Here is a 26,182-nt window from a genome sequence, read left to right on the forward strand (position 1 = left end):
TGACATGATACTACTTATATAGAAAACCTTAAAGACTTCACCAAAAAAACTAGAATAAATGAATTCAGTTAGGTCACAGGATGCATAGTCAATATACAGAAATCTGTTGCATTTCTGTACACCAATAATGAAGCAGTGGAAAGAGAAGTTAAGAAAACAAGCCCTTTACAATTGTACCAAAAATAATAAAATACCTAGGATCAAACTTAACTAAGGTGGTGAAAGACCTATACTCTGAAAACTATAAAATACTGAAGAAAGAAATTGAAGATACAAACAAATGGAAAGATATTACATGCTCATGGACTGGAAGAATATTGTTAAAATGTCCATACTACCCAAAGCAATCTACAGATTTAATGCAACCCCTATCAGAATACCAACAGCATTTTTCACAGAACTAGAACAAAGAATACTAAAATTTGTATGAAACCACAAAAGACTCCAAATAGCTAAGCAATCTTGAAAAGAAAAACAAAACTGGAGGCATCACAATTCTAGTTCAAGTTATATTACAAAGCTGTAGTAATCAAAACAGTATGTTACTGGCACAAAAATAGACTCATAGATCAATGGATCAGAATAGAGACCCCAGAAATAAGCCCATGACATTATGGTCAATTAATCTTTGACAAAGGAGGAAAGAATATGCAATGGGAAAAAGTCTCTTCAACAAGTGGTTTCAGGAAAACTGGACAGTTACATGTGAAAAAATGAAACTGGACCACTTTCTTACACCATACACAAAAATTAACTTGGATAAAAGACCTAAATGTGAGACATGAAACCATAAAAATTCTAGAAGAGAGCACAGACAGTAATTTCTCTGACATTGGCCATAGCAACATTTTTCTAGAAAGGTCTCCTGTGGCAAGGAAAACAAAAGCAAAAATAAACTATTGAGACTACATTTCTTTTTTTTTTTTTTTAAAGATTTTATTTATATATTTGACAGAGAGAGACAGTGAGAGCAGGAACACAAGCAGGGGGAGTGGGAGAGGGAGAAGCAGGCTTCCCGCCGAGCAGGGAGCCCAATGCGGGGCTCGATCCCAGGACCCTGGGATCGTGACCTGAGCCGAAGGCAGACGCTTAACGACTGAGCCACCCAGGCACCCTGAGACTACATTTCAATAAAAGTCTTCTGCACAGCAAAGGAAACCATCAACAAAAGTAAAAGACAACCTACTGAATGGGAGAAGATATTTGCAAATGACATATTTAATAAGGGTTTCATATCCAAAATACACAAAGAACTTATACAACTCAACACCAAAAAACAAATAACCCAGTTTAAAAATGGGCAGAAGAAATGGACATTTCTCCAAAGACATACAGAGAGCCAACAGACGGATGAAAACATGCTCAACATCACTCATCAGCAGGGAAATGCCAATCAAAACCACGAGATATTACCTCATTTAGCCACCTGTCAGAATGGCTAAAATCAAAAACACAAGAAACAAGTGTTGTTGAGGATGTGGAGAAAAGAAACCCTCATGCACTGTTGGTGGGAAAGCAAAATGGTTCAGTCACAGAGGAAAAGAGTATGAAGGTTCCTCAAAGAAATTAAAAATAGAACTGCCATATGTTCCAGTAATTCCACTACTGAGTATTTACCCAAAGAAAATGAAAACACTAATTCAAAGGGATACATGCACCCTGATGTTTTTCACAGCATTATTTTCAATAGCCGAGATACGAAGCAACCCAAGTGTCCATCCACAGATGAATGGATAAAGATGTGGTATACATACACAATGGAATATTACTCAGCCATAAAAAGGAATGAAATCTTGCCATTTGCAACAACATGGATGGATCTGAAGGGGATAATGCTAAGTGAAATAAGTGAGTCATAGACAAATACTGTATGATTGCACTCATACGTGGCATTTAAGAAATAAACAAATGAACAGAGAAAAAAAGGAAACAAAAAAATAAACTCTTAAATATAGGGACCAAACTAGTGGTTACTGGTGGGGTGTAAAATAGGTGAAGGGGATTAAGAGTACACTTATTGTGATGAGCACTGAGTGAGGTATAAAACTGAATCACTATATTGTACACTTGAAATTAGTATAACACTACATTAATTATACCGGAATTTTAAGAAATAAATTTTAAGAAAAATATTAACAGGGGCGCCTGGGTGGCTCAGTCGTTAAGCGTCTGCCTTCGGCTCAGGTCATGATCTCAGAGTCCTGGGATCGAGCCCCGCATCGGGCTCCCTGCTCGGCGGGAAGCCTGCTTCTCCCTCTCCCACTCCTCCTGCTTGTGTTCCTGCTCTTGCTATCTCTCTCTGTCAGATACAGAAATAAAATCTTTAAAAAAAAAAGAAAAATATTAACAATTGTAGAGTTTGGATGAAAGATATACAGGCATTCTGTGTGTTATTCTTGCACCATTTGTGTGTGTGAAATTATTTCAAAATAGTATAAAAACAGTATATTGAAACTATTACAAATTGTGTTGACTCAAGGAATGAAAAGAGTTCAAAATTAGGAAATATATGCACATAAATAGAAGTCAAATATATTTAAAAGAGAAGATTTATCCACACAACACCATCTCAATAGATCTGATAAAAATTTTTAAACAAATGGATGTTCGGCAATATTCAACATCCACATCTTTAAAATTCACTCATTTCTACTCCTGAAACCAGGAGTAGAATTACACTATATGTTAACTTACTAAAATTTAAATAAAAAATTGAAACAAAATAAAATAAAACTACCTTGGATAAGTGGAAATAGAAGCTACATACTTAATAATGTACCATCTAAAAGCAAAATTCAGCCTTAGGTGTATACTAAAAAAAAAAAAAAAAAAAGATGTGAGCAAAGGGGGAAGGGGAGAGGGAGAGAGAATCTCAAACACGCTCCACACTGAGCAGGGAGCCCTACGCGGGGCTTGATCTCAGAACCCAAGATCATGACCTGAGCTGAAATCAAGAGTCCGAGGCTCAACTGACTGAGCCACCTAGGAACCCCTTGAATCCAAATTTGAGTGCAATACTTCTGTATGTATTCATAACTCTGGCTTCCTCAGCTCAGTTTATTTCATTTGTAAAATAAGTTTTCATCTGTTTGGCACCTTCCAAAAACGTGTTAAAATTCCTCAATAACTCCAAGGTCCCATCCCATGTTTACTATGGGTTTATTTTTCTATGTGTTTTCAAAATGATGAATGGATATATAGAGGATAGCATGGATTTTTGTTTAGGCATTTAACAAATGATTACCTTAACTTGAATGGTTTTCTTATTATCTCTATTTGCTTCTCTAGATAGTAATCATATCTTATAAAATATTTTTCAAAATCTATTTTTCTTGTAATATTGAAGAGCCAGTATTTCTATATGTAAGCATCTGTGTCTATCTTAGGCAGGATGGAAGTCTTGGACCACTGATAAAAAGCCTGTCCTAGACCATGGCCTCAGAAGACTGGTGAGGACAGAGAAGGGTGAACAAAAACAAAGTAAAAAAGATAAGAGGCCAACCTCCCACTAAAGACCTAACTAAAATTCCAAATCACATAAGGAAATCTGATAGGGCAACAATATAAATAATTGCAGCTTGCAAAACTCAAATAATAGAAAAGAGACTTTAAAATAAGTATGCCTGAAATTCACAGAGAGGTCAACATGGAATATTAACACTACCTCTGTTACAAACTGATGAAAATGTTGAATAAATGAGATAAAAAAGAAAACATAGTAACATAGCCTAGCAGGAACTAAATTGTGGCTTTACTAGAGTGTTAGTACAGAAGAAGAAAGTAAAGAATTTGGCTTCTGGAAGGTGAAAGGAACCAAAACAGCACAGCAAGAAATGGTGGAATAGACACAGGAAGCCAGAAGTAAGACCATAATACGTTAAAGGGTGAAAAGTCTTGGGGTGCCTGGGCGGCTCAGTCAGTTAACTGTCTGCCTTTGGCTCAGGTCATGATCCTGGGGTCCTGGGACTGAGTCCCACATTGGGCTCCCTGCTTAGTGGGGCGTCTGCTTCTCTTTCTCCCTCTCCTCCCTGCTTGTGCTCTCTCAAATAAGTAAATAAATAAATGAATCTGTAAATTTTTTTTAAAAAGGGTGAAAAGTCTCACCAGATCCCTAGGATACTGACAGCGGCTAGACAGGCAGACAATACGCAATTCACCTTTTAGGGACGGAGCCAAACCACTTGCTGTTTCCATGAGTACCTCTGTCAGAGGCCTAAATCACCACAGGGCCGGTAATGCCAAGCCATGATTATTTAGCCTTATCGTGCGCTGTAAAGAGGAATTTACTAATCAATATCCTAGCAAGATAGTTCATTTTACATTTTTGAGAATTAATCAAGAAGCAATAAATTAGTAGTGTCGACAAACAAGGACAAATGACCAGATGGCAGGTACACAAGGCTTGGGGACCGGGCATGCACTGGGGGGAAAACTCTGCAAGTCAGGATCAGCAGCAGGCTTGCATGGCCTCCGCTGCCTGTCACAAGACTGGCAGTGCAGGGCCACCCGCAGCACCGGTCATCAGCCTCCACCAGGGGGGAGCCCGACGGCTGGGCCATGGGGCTTCCAGAGAGCTCTTTAAAAAGCCCTAATCATCCTGCTGATGTTACCGCAGGTTGTGATATCATATCTATACAGTGTGAGAGAATATGGATCCAGCTGCTCCTCCTGACACCCCCACATTTGCCTTTGGAAGGGTAACCAGCCCATCCTGGGTGTGATCAGGGGCTGCGGTCCCACACCAGCCGTTCCTGCTGAATGTGACAGAAGCAAGCTGCAGGATTTACCGTGTCAACGTTCATGGCTAGGTATGGGCTAGCCTCCTTCCTTGGCACTAACAGGGAGCTGGAAGCCAAGTTGTGTGGTTAGCCAGAGTTCGCTGCCCTAAACAGTTGGAGCCAAAAGCAACCTATGGTGGCAGAGTGGAGCGGTCCCCGGAGATGCCTGACGGTCTGTTCTGCGGGGCACGATGGAGCAGGCCAGGGACTGCTTACACCTGAGACAGACCACAGAACGGCACAGCATGTACCAGAGGGGGAAGTTCAAGTCCAACACAGAAGGACAGCCTCACAGCAGCTGAGAGTGTCAGCTGTATGCAAGGCAATCTCAGCAGGAGCAAGTACCTGTGCTGGATTTCCAGGCAGAACAGAGACAGGCATTCTCAGCTGAGACACCAAGAGATGGTTAAAGCAGTATTGGAACAGTGTTAGCTGATTTCCAAGTGAAAAACCAGGCTCCATCTACTGTTTGAAGCTTCTGCCCCAAGCTTGCATTGTTTATAGGAGAACCTGTGTCATACCTTTATCTGCAGCCTCCCCTTCAGTTTGAAGGATCCTGAAACCAGACACTGGATTTGGTGAAACCACCACCATGACTGTGGGAAAGCGCAGCAAGATGCCCCAGCACACTGACCACAGAATGAGATGTACCTGCAAGATGGCTGAATCTGCACTGGCACCTTTAAGGCTTTTAACAAGCCTATGAACTTGATCCTCTGTGACTGTGATGAATTCAGGAAGATCAAGCCAAAGAATGTGAAGCAGCCAGAGCATGAAGAAAAGTGGGTTTTGGGTCTGGTGTTGCTCTGTGGGAAGAACTTGTTTTCCGTGACTGTGTAAAGACTGCCATTGCTCAGGTACCACTTGCTGGAGCTGCAGGAGGCCCTGGGGTTGGCAGGGCAGCTGGTGGAGGAGGGCCAGCTAGCGGTCCAATTCCCCAGGCTCCTGCTGGATTAGCAGGACCTGTCCGAGGGCTTGGGGGGGGTCATCCCAACAGCTAATGACTCCACAGGGAAGAGGCACTCCAGCAGCCAATGCAGTTGCTGCTACTATTAGCATTGCTGGAACCCCAACTCAATTCCCACCAGGACGGGGGACCCCACCCACTCCTGCGGGCCAAACATCACCACCTCTAGGCATTATGGCTCCTCCATCCTGTATGAGACCACCTATGGGCCCACCAATTGGGCCCCCCCCCCCCCGCTGGAGGGATGCTAATATGCATCTCGCCTCCAGGAATGAGACCCCTTCTGCCAGGAATTAGAGGCTCACCACCCCCGGAATGCATCCACCAAGACCCTAGGATACTGTTGATCCTTAAGTCACTTTTTTCCCTGCAATGTGTCTTGTGAAACTGTGTTTGTGAGCTTTTGTTCCCTCTTTGCTGCATTAATATTAGCTAATAAATGCACAAATGCACAGAGCAATTAAACTGGGAAAAGAAAGAGTAACCTGCAGTGTTAGAAGTCAGGACAGGTTGCTCTTAGAGAGCTACTGAATGTAGGAGGATATGATGGAGCTTCTGAGATGCTGCTAAAATTCTCTTTCTGGATCCGGATACTAGTTACCCAGGTGAGCTTACCCTTCTGAAAAGCTGTCGAATTGTGCACTTACAATTTGGAGACTTTTATATGCATAAGTTATTTTTCAACATAAAATTTACTTTAAAAAGGAAATAGATCTTCCACATCTAGGTGAGATAAAATGCTGAGCAAGGGAAAAACATTTTCACCAAGATCAACTAGGGGAAAAAAGAATAAAAGTGCAGTGGATTGCAGCAAATCAGATATGCTAGAATTAGTGAGTTCATAATGATATTTATTTTTAAAGATAAATAGTCCTATGGACCAGGAAGATTTAACTATTTTAAATTTGTACGCACCTAATCAAATTTCTTCTAAATAAATAATGAAAATAGTTATGAAAACTGACAAAAATAAAAAATAAATATTGACAAAAAGCAGGGAGAAATAGATAAATCTATAATTAGATTTATATATAAATTAAATTATATTATTAAAAATAATAAATTAAATTTATTATATTTTAATAAACCACTTTCAGTTATTGACAGAATAGGCTAAAAGATTTTTAAAATATGATGAATTAACATATATGTTATGAATTAATCATATTATGTTGAATCATAATATAATGTTATGAATTGACAATATATGTAAGTCATTGCATCAATAACTGCAGTATATACATTCCTTTCAACCATAAAAGGAACTGTTTATAAAAATTGACCTTAAATAGGACACAAAGAAACATATTTAAAAGGATAAAATCATTCAATGCATGCTTTCTGACCATAATGCAATTTTGCTAAAATTCAGTAATACAAATATAACTAGACAATAGCCACATGTTTGAGGAAATAAACTTCTAAGAATGCATGGTCAAAAGAGAATCCTAATGGAAATTAGGAAAGATTTTGCTTTGAAACATAAGGAAAGCATTATATATAGAAACTAATCTGCACTACATCAACATGCATGAGTCTTATACACATAATGTGTGAAAAAAGCAATATGCAACAATGTGTACCCTGTGATCCCACTTTGAAAATTCAAACATGTATTATCTAACAAAAAATTTTGTAAAAGAATATGTAAATAATATTCAATAACTTTGAAAAGTTCAACAGAATATAGCTTCTTATAGGAAAATGCCTTAAAACTGAAATTATTAGTAATTAAGAAAATATCAACCCAAAGTGTTTTACAGACAAATTTTACTAAAAAAATCAAGAAACTCCTAACTCCAAATTTAACACTCTTTTAGGGAATACAAAAAAAAAATTATTCAACTCATACATACTACTATAACCGTAAATGGTAATATAAGTGGTACAAGATAATAAAACTACAGGCCAATGTCACTCACAGACATAACTATCTAAATAAAATATTAAAAAGCTGAAGCCAGCAACATATAAAAGAGATAATGTATCATCACCAATTTGTATTTTTGTAAGGAATACAAATTTGGGTTAACATATAGAAGTAGAAAAGTCATAATCATGTTAAAACTTGCAAAACCCATTTAATAAAATTCAACATTCGTAAGAAAAAGTCTTTATAAATGTAGGTAAGAAACCTCTCTTAACATGATCAAGGATGTCCACCAAAAGGTGCCATAAACCCTGCAGCCAATGGTAAAAATCAGTAACAAGGACCTAAGTTTTAATTCTATCACTGTACTGGAGATCCTAGCCAATTTAGTAAGATTAGAAAAAGGAATTAAAGAGCATAAAAATAATTCAAGAAATAAAATGTCATAACTTACAGATGATATAACAGAGAAAACAAAAAAAATTTTTACAGAAAAAAGGTTGGAATAGGCGAGTTTAACAATATTGATAGATACGACTCCAGTCAATAACTAGACATTTACTGTAATTCAAACAGTTATTTACTTTAAAATGTAAGTGGATTTGAGAAATGTAACTCAGAAAATATGTCATTTGCTATAACAAAAGTTAATTTTTATCCTTTACAAACTGTTTCAGAAAATAGAAAAATGAATGGTGCTCAGTTCATTTAATGAGGCTTGTGTACTCTTGATTCTAAAATCAGAACAATTTAAGAAAAAAATTATAGGCCTGTTTCATACATATATATAGATGCAAATGTTCTAAATAAAATACTATCTATATAATGTGGCAGTATCTTAGAAATAATTTTCATTATCAATAGCATTATCCCTAGAAACAAAGAATGGTTCAGATTAGGAAGAAAAAAAGCGATCATTGCAATTCAGGACTTTATTTTTTTAATATTTTTTTTTTATTATGTTATGTTAATCACCATACATTACATCATTAGTTTTTGATGTAGTGTTCCATGATTCATTGTTTGCGTATAACACCCAGTGCTCCATTCAGTACATGCCCTGCAATTCAGGACTTTAAATAGCCTAATAGGAAAATCATATTTTCTCAATCAATGTAAAAAACATTTCATTCAGTTTAATACTTATTATGCAAAAGAAAAAACTTATAAGAAACTAGGAAAAGAAGGAAACTTCATTTATTAAAGATTTATACTGAGAACATTCAGAAAAATATTAAATTCAATAGAAAACTGTTGGAGTCATTTTGTCTAAGATCAGGAGAAATTATGATGTCCACTCTTAATTTCACTGAATGTCTGACCTCCACCCCTACCTCCCAAAAAAGGCAAATAAGAGCTATGAGAATTAGAAAGTGTTAGGTAACACATATCCCATCATGGTCATTGTCTCTTTACAACAGAATTTGGGAAATACTCCACAATGTCATATATCTGTAGTTGGATTAAGGAGTAAGCTCTACTGGGGAAAAGGAAAATTTTAAAGGCATGCATTAGTAGAGAGGAAGGAATAAAGAGCTAACATTTTTACTTTTTGTATTTGTACTGAGTCTATCTTCTTAGATCTCCTTTTCCATAGGGCAAAGGCTAAATGTAAGAGCAGCCCTAACCTCTGAAGGATAATTAAACCATTTGGACACCAGGTAAACGGGACTTGAATGCAACTGTTATTTGGTGTTGCCTGGGAAAGGGAGTTGCCTGCAACAGGGCAAGAAACTGTTTCCTAGTACAGAGTGGGAAAGGCAAGGTCTTATAGAGAACTATGCTTAAGTGCGGTCCCTCTAGGTTGAAGAAGGGTCGGGGTCCTAGAGGCCCAAGCTAGATTGTTGTAGTTTTAGCTTTCTCTCTTCTTACTGACCCAAATGCTGACTTTATGCCTCACAGTCCAGTGACCATCTTGTAATAATGAGGATGAAAGCAATGCTGTGACAATGAGTGACATGAAGTTAGAAGTCTGGTCTTCAATGAAACCACTGAGCCACTATAACAGCCCTACACTGTCTCCCTCCAAGCTCCTTATTACAATACATCCTTTAATTTAATATAATCTTAGAATGTAGCAGAACTTAATTTGTACAATTGTCTACAAAAAAAAATCAAAGATACTCAAGGGACTAAATATTAGAATAAGAGAATCTGTTAAGAGCTCTGAACACAAGATCAACATAGGAAAACTTATATAAAAGTAACGCATATTTGAAATGTAATATAAAAAGTATCCATCATCAATAGCAATAAGGTATGGTTATGTTGGAATAAAATCAACTAAATAGAATAAAATCACAGAAGAATGTTTGAAACATCCAAAAAAATATTACCAAAATTATAGAACAAAAAAAATCTTAAGAATTGGAGAGCTATACTATGCTCATAGATTAAAAGACTCAATATTGTAAAACTTCTTTCCAAATCAACTTCTGAAATCAATGAAATGTCAATAAAAAGATCAATAAAACTTTACATGAATTTATAACAGATGAACTTAAAAATTCATATGGAAACATTAAAGGGCCAGTAGAGAAAAGTTTTTTGAAGATGATCAACACTGACAATTAATCTATAGTAATTAAAGCAATATTCTTGTGGAGATGGACAAAATGATCATTAAAATGGAACAGAGCCCAGAAATAAATCTTACTTCACACCAAACACAAATATTCATCTTATATGGCCTAGTAACCAAAGAAAAGCAAAACTTTTAAACTGAGGGAAAAACTGTAGAATATTTTTATGTCCATCATCAGAATAATAAGGTATTCTTAGAGAAATCACAAAAGGCCTATACAAAAAGGAAAATACTGACATATTTAACCACACCAAATTTGAAATTTCTGGAAAAAAGAATACTATATAGAAAATGTATGGGGCGCCTGGGTGGCTCAGTCAGTTAAGTGGCCGACACTGGATTTCGGCTCTGGTCATGATCTCAGGGTCCTGAGATCAAGCCCGGTGTGGGGCTCTGCACTCAGCAGGGAGCCTGCTTGAGATTCTCTCCCTCTGCCCCTCTCCCCATTCTCACGCACACTCACTCTCTCTAAAATAAATAAATTAAAAAAAAAAAATGAAAACAGAAACACAAGCTGCGGAATGGGAGATTAGCTGCAATGCATAAAACTAACAAAGAATTGGTATCCCAAGTGCATATAGAGTATCTGCTTATCAATAGGACAAAAAATAATTTTTAAAGAAAATTTGACAAAGAATATTAAAAGACAATTCACAGAAGTTAAAAGGTTATTGACCAATAAAGAAAGCAGGTTTGTTTTCACATTAAAAAGTGTAAAGGTAGTTGTTTCTTAAAATTGGATCAGTAATCAATGAAATTAGGTCCAACAACTCATTAATAAATACAAATCTCCCCAAAGCCCCCAACAGACTTCTGCTTACATTATATTGGCCAGAATTCAATATCCTCACAAGCTATAAAAAAGGACGCGAAAATGAGTCTCTCTCTGGAGGTGGACACATGCTTCCTTCCCCTTAATCAAAAAATACAATTTGTATTCATAAGGAAGATGATACATTTATTCATCAGTGTTTGCCATAATGGGATAATCTTTATTCAACAGGTAATAAGTAAGAAAATCTATGGGCAAACAGTATTGGGAATTTACCTAAATGCATTGCAAAGAGGTAAGAGAATAGTACACAAATTGAGACATATGTAGAAGGAACTGAGAGGCTCCAATATACATCTGACATCCCAGAAGTAGAAAATAGAAGGAAGAGATATATGAGAAAAAAAAACATTTGATAGATTGAGATTTTTCTGGAAGTGAAGAGACACAAGAGCACAGGAATCTTTTTTTCTTTTCTTTTTCTTTTTTTTTTTTGGAGGAGATCACAGAGTAGGAATAGTTTTCCCTCTCTCTGTCCTCTTTCTGTCCCTCTATTCACACCACCTCAAAGTACAGTGATTTATCTACTGAGTGAATTTGAGGAAAATCGCTAGGCATGTTCAGGCCAGCAACTCTGTTCTTTGCTGTCAGGAGGGACTCTTCATCTGGCGAGGTCCACTTGTCTGGGCCTAAAAGGAAAAATGTGGCCAGTTCTGGAGTTCAATAATTAGCATACACACTAGGCTAATATAAAATTAACTTCTACCCTGGCCTTTTTATATAATAAAGATAACATTTTGGGCTCAATTGTTACTTCGAGCAACTTGTTCAAAACCCATGTGAGATGGAGGTCAGCCATTTATTGGGGCTGTTTAGAAACTTCAAGAGAGTCCTCAGATTTAGAGGTTTCATTTAGGACCAGACAAAAATAATTCTCTGATACATAGTGAAATGCAATACTTCAATTATAAAATCCTAGAAACTACCAGAGAGAAAAGAGAGTATGGTCAAAAGAATAACTGTCAAACTAACACCAGGAGAAAGTGTAAAAGCAAAAGCAAAGAGTCAGGAATGCGCAGGGCTAGTTTTCAGATTATCAAGCATTTTGTGTAATACTGTATAGTTTACATAGGACAACCAATAAGAAAGAAGATTGCATGGGTAATTGGACCATATTACCGAGACCTTGAATGCCAAGAACCTTTGCAGGAAACCACGGCAAAACACAAAAGGCTTTACGAGTATAAGAATGAAGATGTAACTGGCAGCAACGGGGAAGACCATCTGTGGGAAACAAAAGTCAAGGAAGAATAGAAGAGATACAGCAATACTGGAATTTGTAGTTTAGAAACAAAATGTATGAAGTGGCAATGTGTTTCCACTAATTATTTTCTTTTCCAACTTTGTGCTTTTACCCATTCTCTTATTAGGTCCTTCATCTACTGCTTTTGAGTGGATACATCAGAGTTGATAGAGTGTTCGCATCCTTCTGAATTTTGTCAAAAGCCTAGATTCTCAGTGGAATAAAGAAGACATGAAGATTTAGGCAAAAACTTGGGGTTGGAGAAGTGGAACCTAAGTTACCACCACATTCAAGTGTAGGATAGATTACCCTAGGCTGAAAGAAGAAGAAAGAAGAGATAGCTAGCCAATTATAAATGAGAGGTAAAGCCAGACCTTGAAGACCTGGTCTCTTACATTAAGAATGAAAGAGTTTGCAGCAGGTGGTTTTAGGAGAGGCAGGTATGCATATCCTCAGATGACACAGGTACATCCACACAAATAAGCATCATATGTCAGTTTCTTTTACGCAGAAAGTATTTTTAAAGAACACTTAAATTTAGGGTGTAAGAAAAGTCAACAAAGGAGCCCAGAAGTGGGAAGATGATAAAAAGAATATTTTTGTTCATGCAATTATCCAGTAAGTGTCTGTTGTATATCATATACAGAAGCTTTGTGAAGTCCTGGGGTATAGAGCAGTGAAAATTAATATACTATTAAGGTTGGAGACATCCGTGTGAACCCATGTTTAGCTTAATACAGATACAGATTATTATATAGAGAAATATTTATAGATCTGTGCATATACAGTGTCACATATATACTTCCTCTGTTAGTTGAGAGAGCTCAGAAGCACCCAGACTTAGTGACTATCAGATCTTCAATTCTAAAAACCATTCTCCAATTTAAAAAAAAAGCAGCATTCTTGTAGAAATGGCTGATTCTACTTACTGAGGTGGGAAATATAGGAGTCTAGAGCATCTATCTTGTAGTGTCAGAAAGTAAGGAAGTCCTAACACACACCCATACACACTGAAGGGTGTATTGTCAATAGGATACAGAAGCCAAGTGAAAGAGCTCCTAAAAGCTAAAGCTGAGAAATCTGAGGAACAAAATAAAATAGCATTGGATTATTACACAAGATGTCAAATAAGTGTCCATGAGCCCCTACTGACATAAATGACTGCATAAATAAATGCATAGGGAAGAAGAGGCAAATCTCTAATGCAGAAGCCTAAATAATTTGTGTACACTCATCATCCTTCAGGAGATGGCTCATAAGTCCCTACTCTGTAAGTGTGGGCTGTGTACATGGATTTCCTTCCAAAGAACACAGTATGAAAAGGATTTGAGGGGACATTAACTTTATAGTGGACAAACCTTTAAAATACTACCTCTACCAAGTGATTAAAGTTAACATTAACAGTGATAAATCATGTTAATTACATATACCCTGGATATGATGTGGTGAAAATGACTTTTTTTTTTTTTTAAGATTTTATTTATTCATTTGAGACACAGAGATACAGAGAGAGAGAGAGCATGAGCAGTGGGAGAGGCAGAGGGAGAGGAAGAAGCAGACTCCCCGCTGAGTCAGGAGCCCGATGCGGGACTCGATCCCAGGACCCCGGGATCATGACCTGAGCCGAAGGCAGACGCTTAACCATCTGAGCCACCCAGGCGCCCCGAAAATGACTTTTTATTTGTTATGTTCCAACCCAAATTCATAACCTCAGTGTAATCATGAGAAACTATCAGATGAATCCCAGCTGAGGGACAGTCTACAAAATACTGGACTATTATTCCTCTTAAGTATCAATATTATAAAAAACTAGAAAAGTTTAAGAATTGTCACAGCCAAGAAGAACTTAATGACAACTCAATGTAAGTTACCCTGGATGGGATACCTGAATAAAAAAGGGATCTTGGATAAAAACTAAGGAAATATGGGAACTCTGTACTCTTTTTATAATTTTTTATAAATCAAAAACTCTTCAGGATGCTGGGTGGCTCAGTGGGTTAAGCATCTGCCTTCTGCTCAGGTCATGATCCCAGGGTCCTGGAATGAAGTTCCGCATTGGGCTCCTTGCTCAGTGGAGAGCCTGCTTTCCCCCTGCCTGCTGCTCCCCCCTGCTTGTGCTTGCTCGCTCTCTCCCTCTCTCTGACAAATAAAAACCTTTTAAAAAAAAACTCTTCTAAAATAAAAAGCTTAGAGAGTACATGCATAGAACTAAGAGATAAATCAATAGCAATAACAATTATAGGGAAATTCAGAACATTTTTCCCATCAGACTGAGTTCCAGAAAAGTTTAGGACAAAAATTAATTATATGGTATTCAAAACAATAGAAATTTGCAAGCAAATTATGGTACTATAAGGTCAAAAGAATAAAACTATAAATGTAAATAAGCTTTTAGTGGCTTTTTTTTTTAAAAGAGAGAACTCAAGCTGGGTAGGGGACCGGCGGTGGGGAGGGGCAGAGGGAGAGGGAGAGAATTCCAGCAGGCTTCATGCTCAGCGTGGAGCCCAGTGCTGGGCTTTGGGCTTGATCCCACAACCCTGAGATCATGACCTGAGCTAAAATCAAGAGTCACACGTTCAACCTACTGAGCCACCCAGTGCCCCATCTAGTGGTTTAAAAGATACAACTAACATGAATAAGTGATGTAATGAGCACTGGGTGTTATATGCAATTGATGAATAAGTGAACTCTACATCTAAAACTAATGATACACTATATGTTAATTAATTTAATTTAAATAAGATAAAAACAAACAGAAAAGAACTGGCTGTCATCAGATAACCTTTGAGAAAAAAAAATGAATCTTCATTTCCAGCTACATTTTGAGAGAAGATAAAAATAACTCCAAACTATACTTACAGTTATAGTATTTATTACTAAACACTTGAAATGTATAATTTAATGGAAACAAGATCTATACAAACAGCAGGAAAACTATGCAAAACTATGGGAAATCATATTGTGAATATGTGTATTTTTAATATTTAATGAAAGTGGTAGCAAAGATTATATATCCAAAGTTTAATAAGGCATAAAATATATACAAAGGCCATAGTATCAATAGATTCATCAGATCAAAGGTTAAGAACTTGATTAATTTACCAGAGGACCTGACATTCATAAAAGGTCTAGTAAGTCACAGCCCAAAAAGAGACAATCAGTCTCCTCTTTAAAGTCACATTCAGGGCAAGGCACATTTAAAAAAACAGTCAATATTCTACCAAGCTGAATTACCATCACTGTGTGTGGCCTGGTGACTCAGTGTGTCAAAGGAGTATAGGTCTATGTGCTACCCAGAAGCTGGTTTGTATCTGTAGTCCCCGCTATTGAATATAATTGAATTATACCATGGGCCTCATGTGGGTGGGTAGAAAGAAGGAAAGATAAAGAAGGCATATCATTCCTACATAAGTTTGCTTTTAATATTTTTCCATTTACTTAAAATATCCCAGAGTACCACAAAAATAAGTGCATCTTTATTATATTCTTATGTTCATTGACTATGTCCAATGTTTTTGTCTTTTTTAGTTTGTTTTGAGTGCCCATTATTTTATAAGAACTGTTTTAAGTTCTGGGGGGAATGAGAGTGAATAAAACTGACAAAAATCCTTGCTCTCATGGCTTATATTTTAGTAAGGGAAACAGACAATAAACCAGTAAGTAGACACACAGAAAAAATATGTTAGTGGTGATAAGGGCTATCTGGAAAGTCAAAGCAAAGAAAGAGAGTGTAGGAGAAGGAGTTTTAATTCTGAATTGAACAGTCAAACAAAGTCTCACTGAGATGACTAAGTATGAGCAAAGAAATGCAGAAGATGAGGGAGCCAGCTAGATGGATATGGATGGAAAAAGTACTCCAGTATATATAATATCTTAAAGAGGGAACAGGTAGGCCAATATGGCTTGAATGGATTGAGCAAGGGGAGAATGATAGAAGATAAACTCAGAGTGGAGGCCAGAGTCTGTAGACCCTTATAAGCCATTAAAATGTTTTGAGTAGAACGTGTTTTGACTCACATTTTACACTCTGGCTGCTGTACCAGGAATAATCTAAAGGGGAAGCCTCCACCTAAGAGGCTGTTGCAGTGATACATAGAAGATAGGATGGAGGTTAGAACCAAGATGGTAGCAGTGAAAATGGCAATAAATAGGCAGATTCTGGACATTTTGGAGACTGAGTCTACAAAATTTGTTGAGGGATTAGATTTATGGGGGAAAGAGTAGGGTCCAATTGGCCTGAACCACTGGAAGAGAAGGATTGCCATAGACTAGATTTTAAAAAGACCAAAAAACACATTTGAACAGAACATTAACAAGGAGTTGCTGAGAGCTACTTTCTATTCCCCACCACTGACTGTTGATCTCATTCCAATACCATTATTCTTAACAATGACAGGGTGTCTTAAGTAAATGGGACCTCTAAACTGATCACACCTTCAGGAGTCATAGAATGAGAAGTGAATCCTGAAAAACTCAATCTAGAAATCTTAAAACAAATAAACAAGCAAACAAACAAACAAACAAAAAATGAGGGGCACCTGGGTGGCTGTTGGTTAAGCATCTGCCTTCGGCTCAGGTCTCGATCTCAGGGTTCTGGGATCTAGCCCCATGTCGGGCTCCCCACTCAACAGGGAATATGCTTCTCTCTCTCCCTCTGCCCTTTCCCCAGCTCATTCTCTCTCTCTCTGTCAAATAAATAAAATCTTAAAAAAAAACAACCCGAGGATCTTTAATCAGGAAATCTCATGACAATGGTTTTCATGAAGAGGATCTCAGAGGAATTCACTTCATCAACTAATAACCAAATATTGAAAATGTGAAACTTACTGACAACTATGGCCAGACCACTCTTCATTATGTGAATTTTTATATTCCAATAAACAATTGTCTGATCTAAATAGTAAGTTAATATGACCGGTCTGCGTAAGCTTCACTTCCAAAAGTATGTCTGGCAGATTCTGCCATAATTCTACAAGTTGTCTGCTTCATATATAAAACCTAATCTGAAATTTCTCTATCCATTGTTAGAAAATGGCCAGAGAAGGAAATAAAAGAACATAGGAAACAGAGAGAAAAGATGCAAGAGAAATTAGTGATTAACCAAGAAAAGAGTCTTTTAATAGGAATGAAGTGGTCACAGGGGAAAGAGTGAAGTATGCAAAATATAGTGAGCCAAGGGGTTCATCATGGAGGATCCAAACTGCAACACTGGGATGAGTCTTGCTTTTATTCCTTTTGCATGACTCACCCCAAAATCTTTGGAGCTTTGGAGACTTGTTATATACATGTTAGTCTGGTGTTCAGGTGTAACAATGTGGAGAAAGCAGGAGAATAGCTTTTAGTCCCAATTCTTCTGCTTACTCTTCATATCCTTGAGTATATAACTGTTACTTTCTGGCCTTCAGTTACCATTAAAAAGGTGATAATAATGCACCATGTGAAGAATAAATGAAATGTTGATGTAAGAGTGTTTACCAGCTGCAAAGAAACATACATGATATGAACCGCAAACATTTATCTCAAAGCCAATCTTAAGCATTCCTGGATCTCTAATGGAAAACTATAGGAAAGAATGAATGAAGAAATGGAGTTCCAGTCGTAGGAAAACAAGAGCATTTGAAAAAAAGTTGACGAACTACATTTTGATAGGACAAAGATGAATGTTAGTGTGAGAGATATCTGAAGATAGTAATCTCACCCAGAAGCTGAGAAAGATAGTCAAAGAAATATCAACTTGTAGCAGAGGGCAGGAATCAAAGAAATATAGTGTCTTTGTGAACAAAACAGGCAGAAGAAAGCAACTAAATGGCTTTGACCTAGAGAGATATTCTAGGCAATAAATAAGGGGTTTACAGTGTTCATAGTTAATATCTATCTCAAAGTTTTTGATTATGTATTCCCTATGGCAAACTTTCTTGAGCTATGCATTAAGAGGAAGGTACATGGAGTTCAGTATGATTCTGAAAATGTCCTAGAATAGCCAAGAGACCAGAATTCAAGACTATGGTATCCAAACATCAAGTCTTGGATATTCAGATAACATACTGAATATAGTGAATGTAAGTGATAAAGAGGGAAAAAATAATGATACTAGAAAATGGTAGCTATGATTTATTGTAATTTTCCTTAGTTTTTGCAATAATTGATTTCAGCCTCAATTCTCATTCTGACTTTCTATGTCTTAGAGAAAAGCGAATCAGGTTCAGAGTCAGTTTGACTTTGTTTTTTAAAGTTCCTTTAAAATGCAGCAAGGGATTCAGTTAACAATAGTAGGTAAAAGCTGTTTCTATTCCATTCCATTATTAAACCATTCAAAATCAGTACAAAGGGGGCATCTCTGTGACTTCCCAGTCAGTTAAGCATCTGCCTTCAGTTCAGGTCAATATCCCAGGGTCCTGGGATCGAGCCCGCATCCGGCTCCTGGCTCAGCGAGGATCTGCTTCTCCCTCTCCTTCTGTGTGTGTGCACACTCTCTCTCTCTCTCTCAAATAAATAAATAAATAAATAAAATGAAATAAAATAAAATCTTTTTTAAAAAACCCAAAACAGTACAAAGGTTGAAAACAGACTATTCAATGAAAAAGGTCAAAACCATAAATTGTGATGAATATTTGACAGATACAATAGAGATCCTCTTGTCTTTAGATATAAGCCCACAGCAGTTTCCTTACACCTAATTTCTCTGATTGGTGATCTATGCTGTTCTGTCTTTCTTGAATAGTTGATCCTCATAATATGTTGTCTATAATTTCCAATTTCATTTTTTTTTAAGTGGACCAAGAAATTGGACACCTACAAAACAACATGAGTTCAGAATCCTTTTAGATTTCCTTGGTTTCTTATACCAAATTTTAGTGACTCCACCTTATCACTTCCCAAAGCTTTCAACTGAGTTTCAATAAAATCACCCTTTTTATATAGTATCAGATTACATGGGATTTTAAGTAAATTACCAGACGCATAAGAATACAAGTGGCATAAACAGTTTTGGGTGTGAACACACTGATTTTGATAAGCAGCTAAAAGAGCAGGAAACCATCAGCACACTAGAGGGTTACCCTCTCTCCATCAGCCATAAAATCAGAGCAGCCTGGAGAGTGAAGTCACCACATAGAAGAGAGCTACACTGGTAATCACGCAGACTCACATATTTTATGTAAGCAACAAATAAACTTATGTCAAGCTACTGAGAATTTGGAGTCATATGCTAACTCACTATAACCCGGCTTATCCTTTATATCTTACCAATCCTGAAAACACTTTTACTTCTGCCATACATTAAACTTCTCATATCTACTCCTGCAGCTAGTTATGCCAAGTGTCAAGGTTCTGTCCAGGGAAAGCTAAAAGAGTAGCTATAGAAGGCTTCTGGGAAAATTTTTACTTTCCTTATAAAAAGCTCAGATGCAGCTGGTTCTGCATTTTACTGACTTGATTGTAAACATCCTTTTACCATAGATGACAATATGAGGACAAAAGATCAGCATGCAAAGGATGGCAGAGGGCAGAGAAGGAAAGGAGTCTGGATCTGTTGAGTAGTTTTACCAATGTCAGCAAGCAAATGCTAACCTCTGGATTTCTTGTTATTTGGAGAAGCAGATTTAAAAAACAAAAAAGCCTATTCAATGAAACCAAAATTAATCAGATAGTCTGTTAGAGCTGAAAACAGTCCTAGCAAATACAAGAATCTAAATCTGTTCTATTTAAAATTTAATTGATTTGTAATGAAATAATAAGTTTGTGTCAGAATGTAAGTCATCTATATCCCTAAGCATGTTGGTTTGTCATAGCAAGACTTTCTTGAACTAAGCAGGGTGATGATTTATGTTCTAGTGCAAGCTTCTTATAATTTTGCAAACCACTAACAACCAGTTGTGGACTGGCCACTTACAGTATAATTTCTGAATATTATAACTCTGAATAACTTCTGAAATAACATTTTTGTAATCTATGCTCCTGTTTTAGTACTATTCAAGCTGATAGCATAATTCCAAGGTATATTGAATGATATAGAAAATTCTGGGACTTTTTTCCAATAGATTTGACAAATTTCACTGTCTTTAATTGCACTTTCTGTGAAAAGCCATCTTTTTATACACAATATTTTCATTTCTTTGCATCAGAGAATAATTTGTAAAGACATTTCAAGCATAAATTAGAGGTTCACATTTAAATATATGACAAAAATTTAATGCAAATAACTAAGATTACAATTGTTCATATTATGCAATGACAACTATGCCAAATGAACTCCTTTGCCAAGTGTCTGGAGACTCCTTTTGATATCAAAGGTTACATCTTTTTTTTTTTTTTAAGATTTTATTTATTTATGTGAGAGAGAGAAAGAGCACAAGAGGGGGGAGCGGGAGAGGGAGAAGCAGACTCCCCGCTGAGCAGGGAGCCCGATGCGGGACTCGATCCCGGGACTCCAGGATCATGACCTGAGCCGAAGGCAGTCGCTTAACCTACTGAGCCACCCAGGCGCCCCAAAGGTTACATCTTTATATCAGAAATTCAAAAATAGGGCGCCTGGGTAGCTCAGTAGGTTAAGCGACTGCCTTCGGCTCAGGTCATGATCCTGGAGTCCCGGGATCGAGTCCCGCATCGGGCTCCCTGCTCAGCGGGGAGTCTGCTTCTCCCTCTGACCCTAACCCCTCTCATATGCTCTCTCCCATTCTCTCTCTCTCAAATAAATAAATAAAATCTTTTAAAAAAAGAAATTTAAAAATAGAAAACTGTGGCCTAAAGTTGAGGCAATATACTTATGTTATTCAAGAGTTTTGCCCAAACAATTCAGAGAAAAAAAGAAACTTCATGATAATAGATTCCTTTTAGTTTCCTTATTTAATCATGGTCCTTTGAGTCTTCAATATTATAATCACATGAATATTTAAATAAATGTTGGCTATGTTGGCTATATCACCAGAACGTCTAGCATCGAAGTATCTATGTAGATGAAAGGGCCATTGCTTTGATAAAGTGCTTCGAGAATAGTTTAAGAATATGATGTAATTCTAGAGCAATATAATTTTTTTCAAAAATACTCTGAAAATATTAGTAATTGATTTTAAAGTAAGATTATTAGCTCCACATTAACTGATAGAGATAAGTAATTCTTAAACTATTTCTAATGAAGGACCAGTTTAATTTTTAATCTTTTAAGATCAATACTTTTGTAAAATACAATAAATACAAATTTCTAGAAAAAACAATCAGAGACTTATATTTCACAGCCAAGTCAAATTTCCATAAAAGTTTGTAAATGCTTACGTTCAATTTCTATATTTCCCTTGCCATGGGCTGGGAACTAATAATCTATAAACTGGCACCACAGACCACACTTTGAGTACTGGTTTGGTTACTGTTGGTGACCAAAGAACAATGATGATCCTTACAGTTTTTGTATTATTATTGTCACACTTGTGTTCTATGTGTCTTAAAAATAAGAATATACAACAGGAGGGGCGCCTGGGTGGTTCAGTTGGTCAAGTGTCTGCCTTTGGGTTGGGTCATGATCCAAAGGTCCTGGGATTGAGCCCCGCATTAGGTTCCCTGCTCAGCAGGAAGTCTGCTTCTCCCTCTCCCTCTGCTGCTACCCCTGCTTGTGCTCAATCTCTCTCTCTCTAATAAATAAATAAAACCTTTAAAAATATATACAACAGGTAATGATGCTTTCCATAGGAATCTGTGAGGTAAATTCCATAATTATTTTGTCTCAAAAAAATGCACAGCAAAGGAAACAATCAACAGAGTGAAAAGGCAACCTACATAATGGGAGGAAATAATTGTAAACCATTATCTAGTAAGGTGGTATCCAAAATATTTAAGAAACTTCTACAACTCAACAGTAGGAAAAAACAAAGCAAAAAACTAACATCCTGATTTAAAAATAGGCAAAGGACTTGAATAGGCATACAAAGAAAACACACAAATACCCGATAGGTATCTAAAACGATGCTTGATATCACTAATCATCAGAGAAATGCAAATCAAAACTACAATGAGATATCCCCTCAGTTACCAACTAGAATAGCCGGTATCAAAAATATTAAATACATAACAAATGTTGGCAATAATTTGGAAAAATTGGGACCGTGGTGCACTGTTGGTGGGAATGAAAAAGTTGTGGTTGCTATGGAAAATAGTATGGAATTTCCTCAAAAATTAAAAATAGAACTATTGCATGAGCCAGAAATCGTACCTCTGGGTATTTGTACAAAGTAATTTAAATCAGGATGCCAAGGTGGTATCTATACTCTTGTGTTCACTACAGCATTATTAACAATAGCCAAGATGTGCAAAGCAATTTAAATGTCCATTGACAGATGAATGGATAAAGAAAATGTGGTGTATACATACAATGGAATATCCTTCAGCCTTATAAAGGAAGAAAATCATATCATATGCAACGTGGATTAAATGCTTGAACATTATACTAAGTAAAATAAACCAGTCCCAGAAAAACAAATACGACATGATTCCACTTATATGAGATAGCTAAAGTAGTCAAACTCATAGAAGCCCAAAAGTAGAATGTTGTTTGCCAGAGTCTGGGAGAGGGAGAAATGGGGAGTGGCTCTTCAACAAAAATAAAATTTCAGTTGTGCTATATGAAAAAATTCTGCTGCACATAATTGTGCTCATAAGTAATAATACAGGTAAGTGTACTATATACTTAAAATTTGTTAAGGGATTATATTTCATGCTATGCTTTTTACCACAGTTTAAGAAATAAACAAAAAACAACATCAAAAAGGAATCAGAAGTCAGAAGAGAAGGATGAGATTGCTAGGACACTTCACCCTTAGCTCTGTCCTAATCTTTGAATTGATATTTATCATTTATTATAAACAAAAAAAAGAGCAAAGAAAAATAAAAAAAGTACACTGAAAATTCTTTGAAAAATATACTCCAAATATTTAGGAAGGTGGAGGAAATATCAACATGATAAAGAAAGAAATAGGAAAAATATTTTTTAAAGGACACAAATAGAATTTCAAGGAATGAAAAAAAAATCTGAAATAAAAAAATATATTGTGTGGAATTAATAACACCAGGAAAACTATCATTCAACTTGAATGTATAGTGACAGAAACCATCCAAAATGCAGCACAACTAGGAAAAAGAGAAAATGAACAGTACTCAGTGATGTTTGACAATATAGTACAAATGGAATCCAGGAGGAGAGGTTAGGGGACAAGACAAATATTTGAAAAAATAATTTCCAAAAATTGTTTCAAACTTTATGAAAAGGATAAACCCCCTGGTCAAAGTGGTCAGCAAACCATAAGCAGAATAAACACAGAGAAAATCACATTGAAGTACTTCCTAAATTACTGAACAACAGTGAAAATTTGAAAATCTCAAAAGCAGCCAAGGGGTGGTAGGCATACTAGGTACAGGGATACAAACATAAGGAAGACAATAGAAATCTTATTTTCATGAATAATACTATCAAAAAGCTTGACCTGATTGCTAATTATAGAATACTTGATCCAGCAAAACACATATTTTCAACAATACACAAAACATTTACTAAAATACAACACATTCTTCTGAGAGAGAGAGAGGCCAGCAGGCAGAGGGAGAACAAGAATCTTAAGCAGGCTCCATGCCTAGTACAGAGCCCAGAGCCCAACACAAGGCTCAACCTCACAGCCCTGAGATCATGACCTAAGCTGAAATCAAGCTGGACCACTTAACCGACTGTTCCACCCAGGTACCCTGACACAAAATATTCTAAGCCATAAAAGAATTCTCAATAAATTTCAAACTAAAAGTAATGTTCTTAGATACAGCAGAATTAAACTAGAAATCAGTAAGAAAGGTATTTGGAACATTTCTCCAATATTTAGAAATTAAATGACATAATTCTAAATAATCCACGAGTCAAAAAAGAAATCATAGGAGAAAATAAAATATATTTTGGAGAGACCTAATTTTTTTTAAAGTCTAACGGAAGTTGGCAGATGCTCTAAAAGCAATGATCAGAGGTAAAACTATTGCATTAAATGCTTATATTATTAGAAAAGAAGCTCTAAAATGGTAAAAAGCTTCTATTTAAAAAAATGGAAAGGGGAAACAAATTAAACCCAAAGTAAGCAGAAGAAAGAAAATAAAATAGCAGTAATTGATAAAAATTAAAAGACAGGAAAAAATAGAGAAAAATCACTGAAATCAAATGCTGGCTTGTAAAGATCGATAAATTCATAAACTTCTAGCCACATAAGGATAAGGAGAAAAAAGGCAAAAATCACAATATCAAGACTAAGAAGTGACATCATTATACATTCTACAGATGTTAAACATATAATTATTATGAAAACTTAATGACAGTAAATCTGACAGCTTAGATAAAACAGGAAAATTCCTTGGAAGACAAACTACCAGAGCTTAAACAAGAAGATACAGATAACCTGAATAATCCTATATAGCTACAAAATTAAATTTGTACTTAGAAACATCCCCACAGAGAAAACTTCAGATGACTTCACTGGTGATTTCTACCAAATGTTCAAGAAGGAAATAAAACCAAATCTGCAAAAACTCATTCCAAAAATAAAGAGGAGGTCATACTTCCCAACGCATTTGTGAAGTCAGCTTTTATAATGCTAATACCAAAATTAGACAAAATAATTACACGCAAAGACATCTATAGAGTAATATCAATCATGACCATAAATACAAAAATTTAATATTTAGCGTATCAAACTCATCAATGTACAAAAAGAGCATTTCATCCAAATGACCAAATGGGGTTTATCTAAGGAATGGTTTAACATTGAAAATCAATGTAGTTTGCCATAGAAACAAATTTTGAAAGAAAACCCATATAATCATCTTAACAGAAAAGGCATTTGATAAAATCCACTACCTACCCAAATTTTTTAAAAAAATTCTCAGCAAACTAGGAACACAAGTTTCTCAAATGAAATACTCTCATCACTTAATGTTAACAGTTAATGTTACAGATTGAAAGTTGCCCCCCTAATATCAGAACAAGGCAAGTTCTATTCAACACTGTACTAGAAGATATGGTCAGTGCAATTAGGCAAGACAAAGGAAAAAAGATACTCATACTGGAAAGAAACTATTTACTGACAACATGACTGGATATATAGAAAATCCAATGGAATCTACAAATAAGCTACTAAAGCTAAGTAGCATGTTTATAAGGTGTAAACAGCAATTCTATACAAAAATCCATTTTATTTCGATCACTACCAACAAATAACTAGAAATTGAAATTTGAGAAACATCATGCATAATAACATTGAGAAATGTGAAATACTTAGGAATAGATCTGATAAGATGTACAATATATGCACACCCAAACCCACGAAACATTGTTAAAAAGAAATGATAAAATACTTAAATGGAGAGATGTACTACATTCGTGAATTAATATTGTGAAGATGTCAACTGTCCCTAAATTTATCTATATAATCAACTCAATCCTAAAACAAACAAAAAAACCCAGCAAGCACTTTTAGAATCACAAAGTGATTCTAAAATTCATTTGGAAATACAAAAGACCTAATATGACCAAAATAACTTTAAGAACAAAGTTGAAGGACTAATACTATCCAATTTCAAGATATAATAAATCTACAGTAATTGAGACAATGTGATATTGATATAACACAGATAAGCTGATCAATGAAACAGAGGAAATAAACTGACAAATAAAAGTTCAACTAAGTTTTTTACCAAAGTACAAATAAAATTCTGTGGAGAAATAATGCTCTTTTTAACAAATTGTGTTTAAAAATTAGATATCCAGGGTGCCTGGGTGGTTCAGTCGTTAAGCATCTGCCTTCGGCTCAGGTCATGATCCCAGAGTCCTGGGATCGAGTCCCGCATCGGGCTCCCTGCTCTGTGGGAAGTCTGCTTCTCCCTCTGCCTCTC

General features: G+C 36.2%; 2 pseudogenes; both read left to right on the plus strand.

The window, feature by feature from the left end:
- The first annotated feature begins 4,969 nt into the window (after positions 1-4,969).
- LOC102747402 (SNRPN upstream reading frame protein pseudogene) lies at positions 4,970-5,188 on the plus strand (annotated as a pseudogene).
- Positions 5,189-5,370: 182 nt separating this feature from the next.
- On the plus strand, positions 5,371-6,081 carry LOC102746202 (small nuclear ribonucleoprotein-associated protein N pseudogene; annotated as a pseudogene).
- The last annotated feature ends 20,101 nt before the right edge of the window (positions 6,082-26,182 follow it).

Source organism: Leptonychotes weddellii, chromosome 2 (assembly GCF_054177405.1).
Source record: "Leptonychotes weddellii isolate Sample4059 chromosome 2, ASM5417740v2, whole genome shotgun sequence".
In the NCBI taxonomy this organism is placed as follows: domain Eukaryota; kingdom Metazoa; phylum Chordata; class Mammalia; order Carnivora; family Phocidae; genus Leptonychotes; species Leptonychotes weddellii.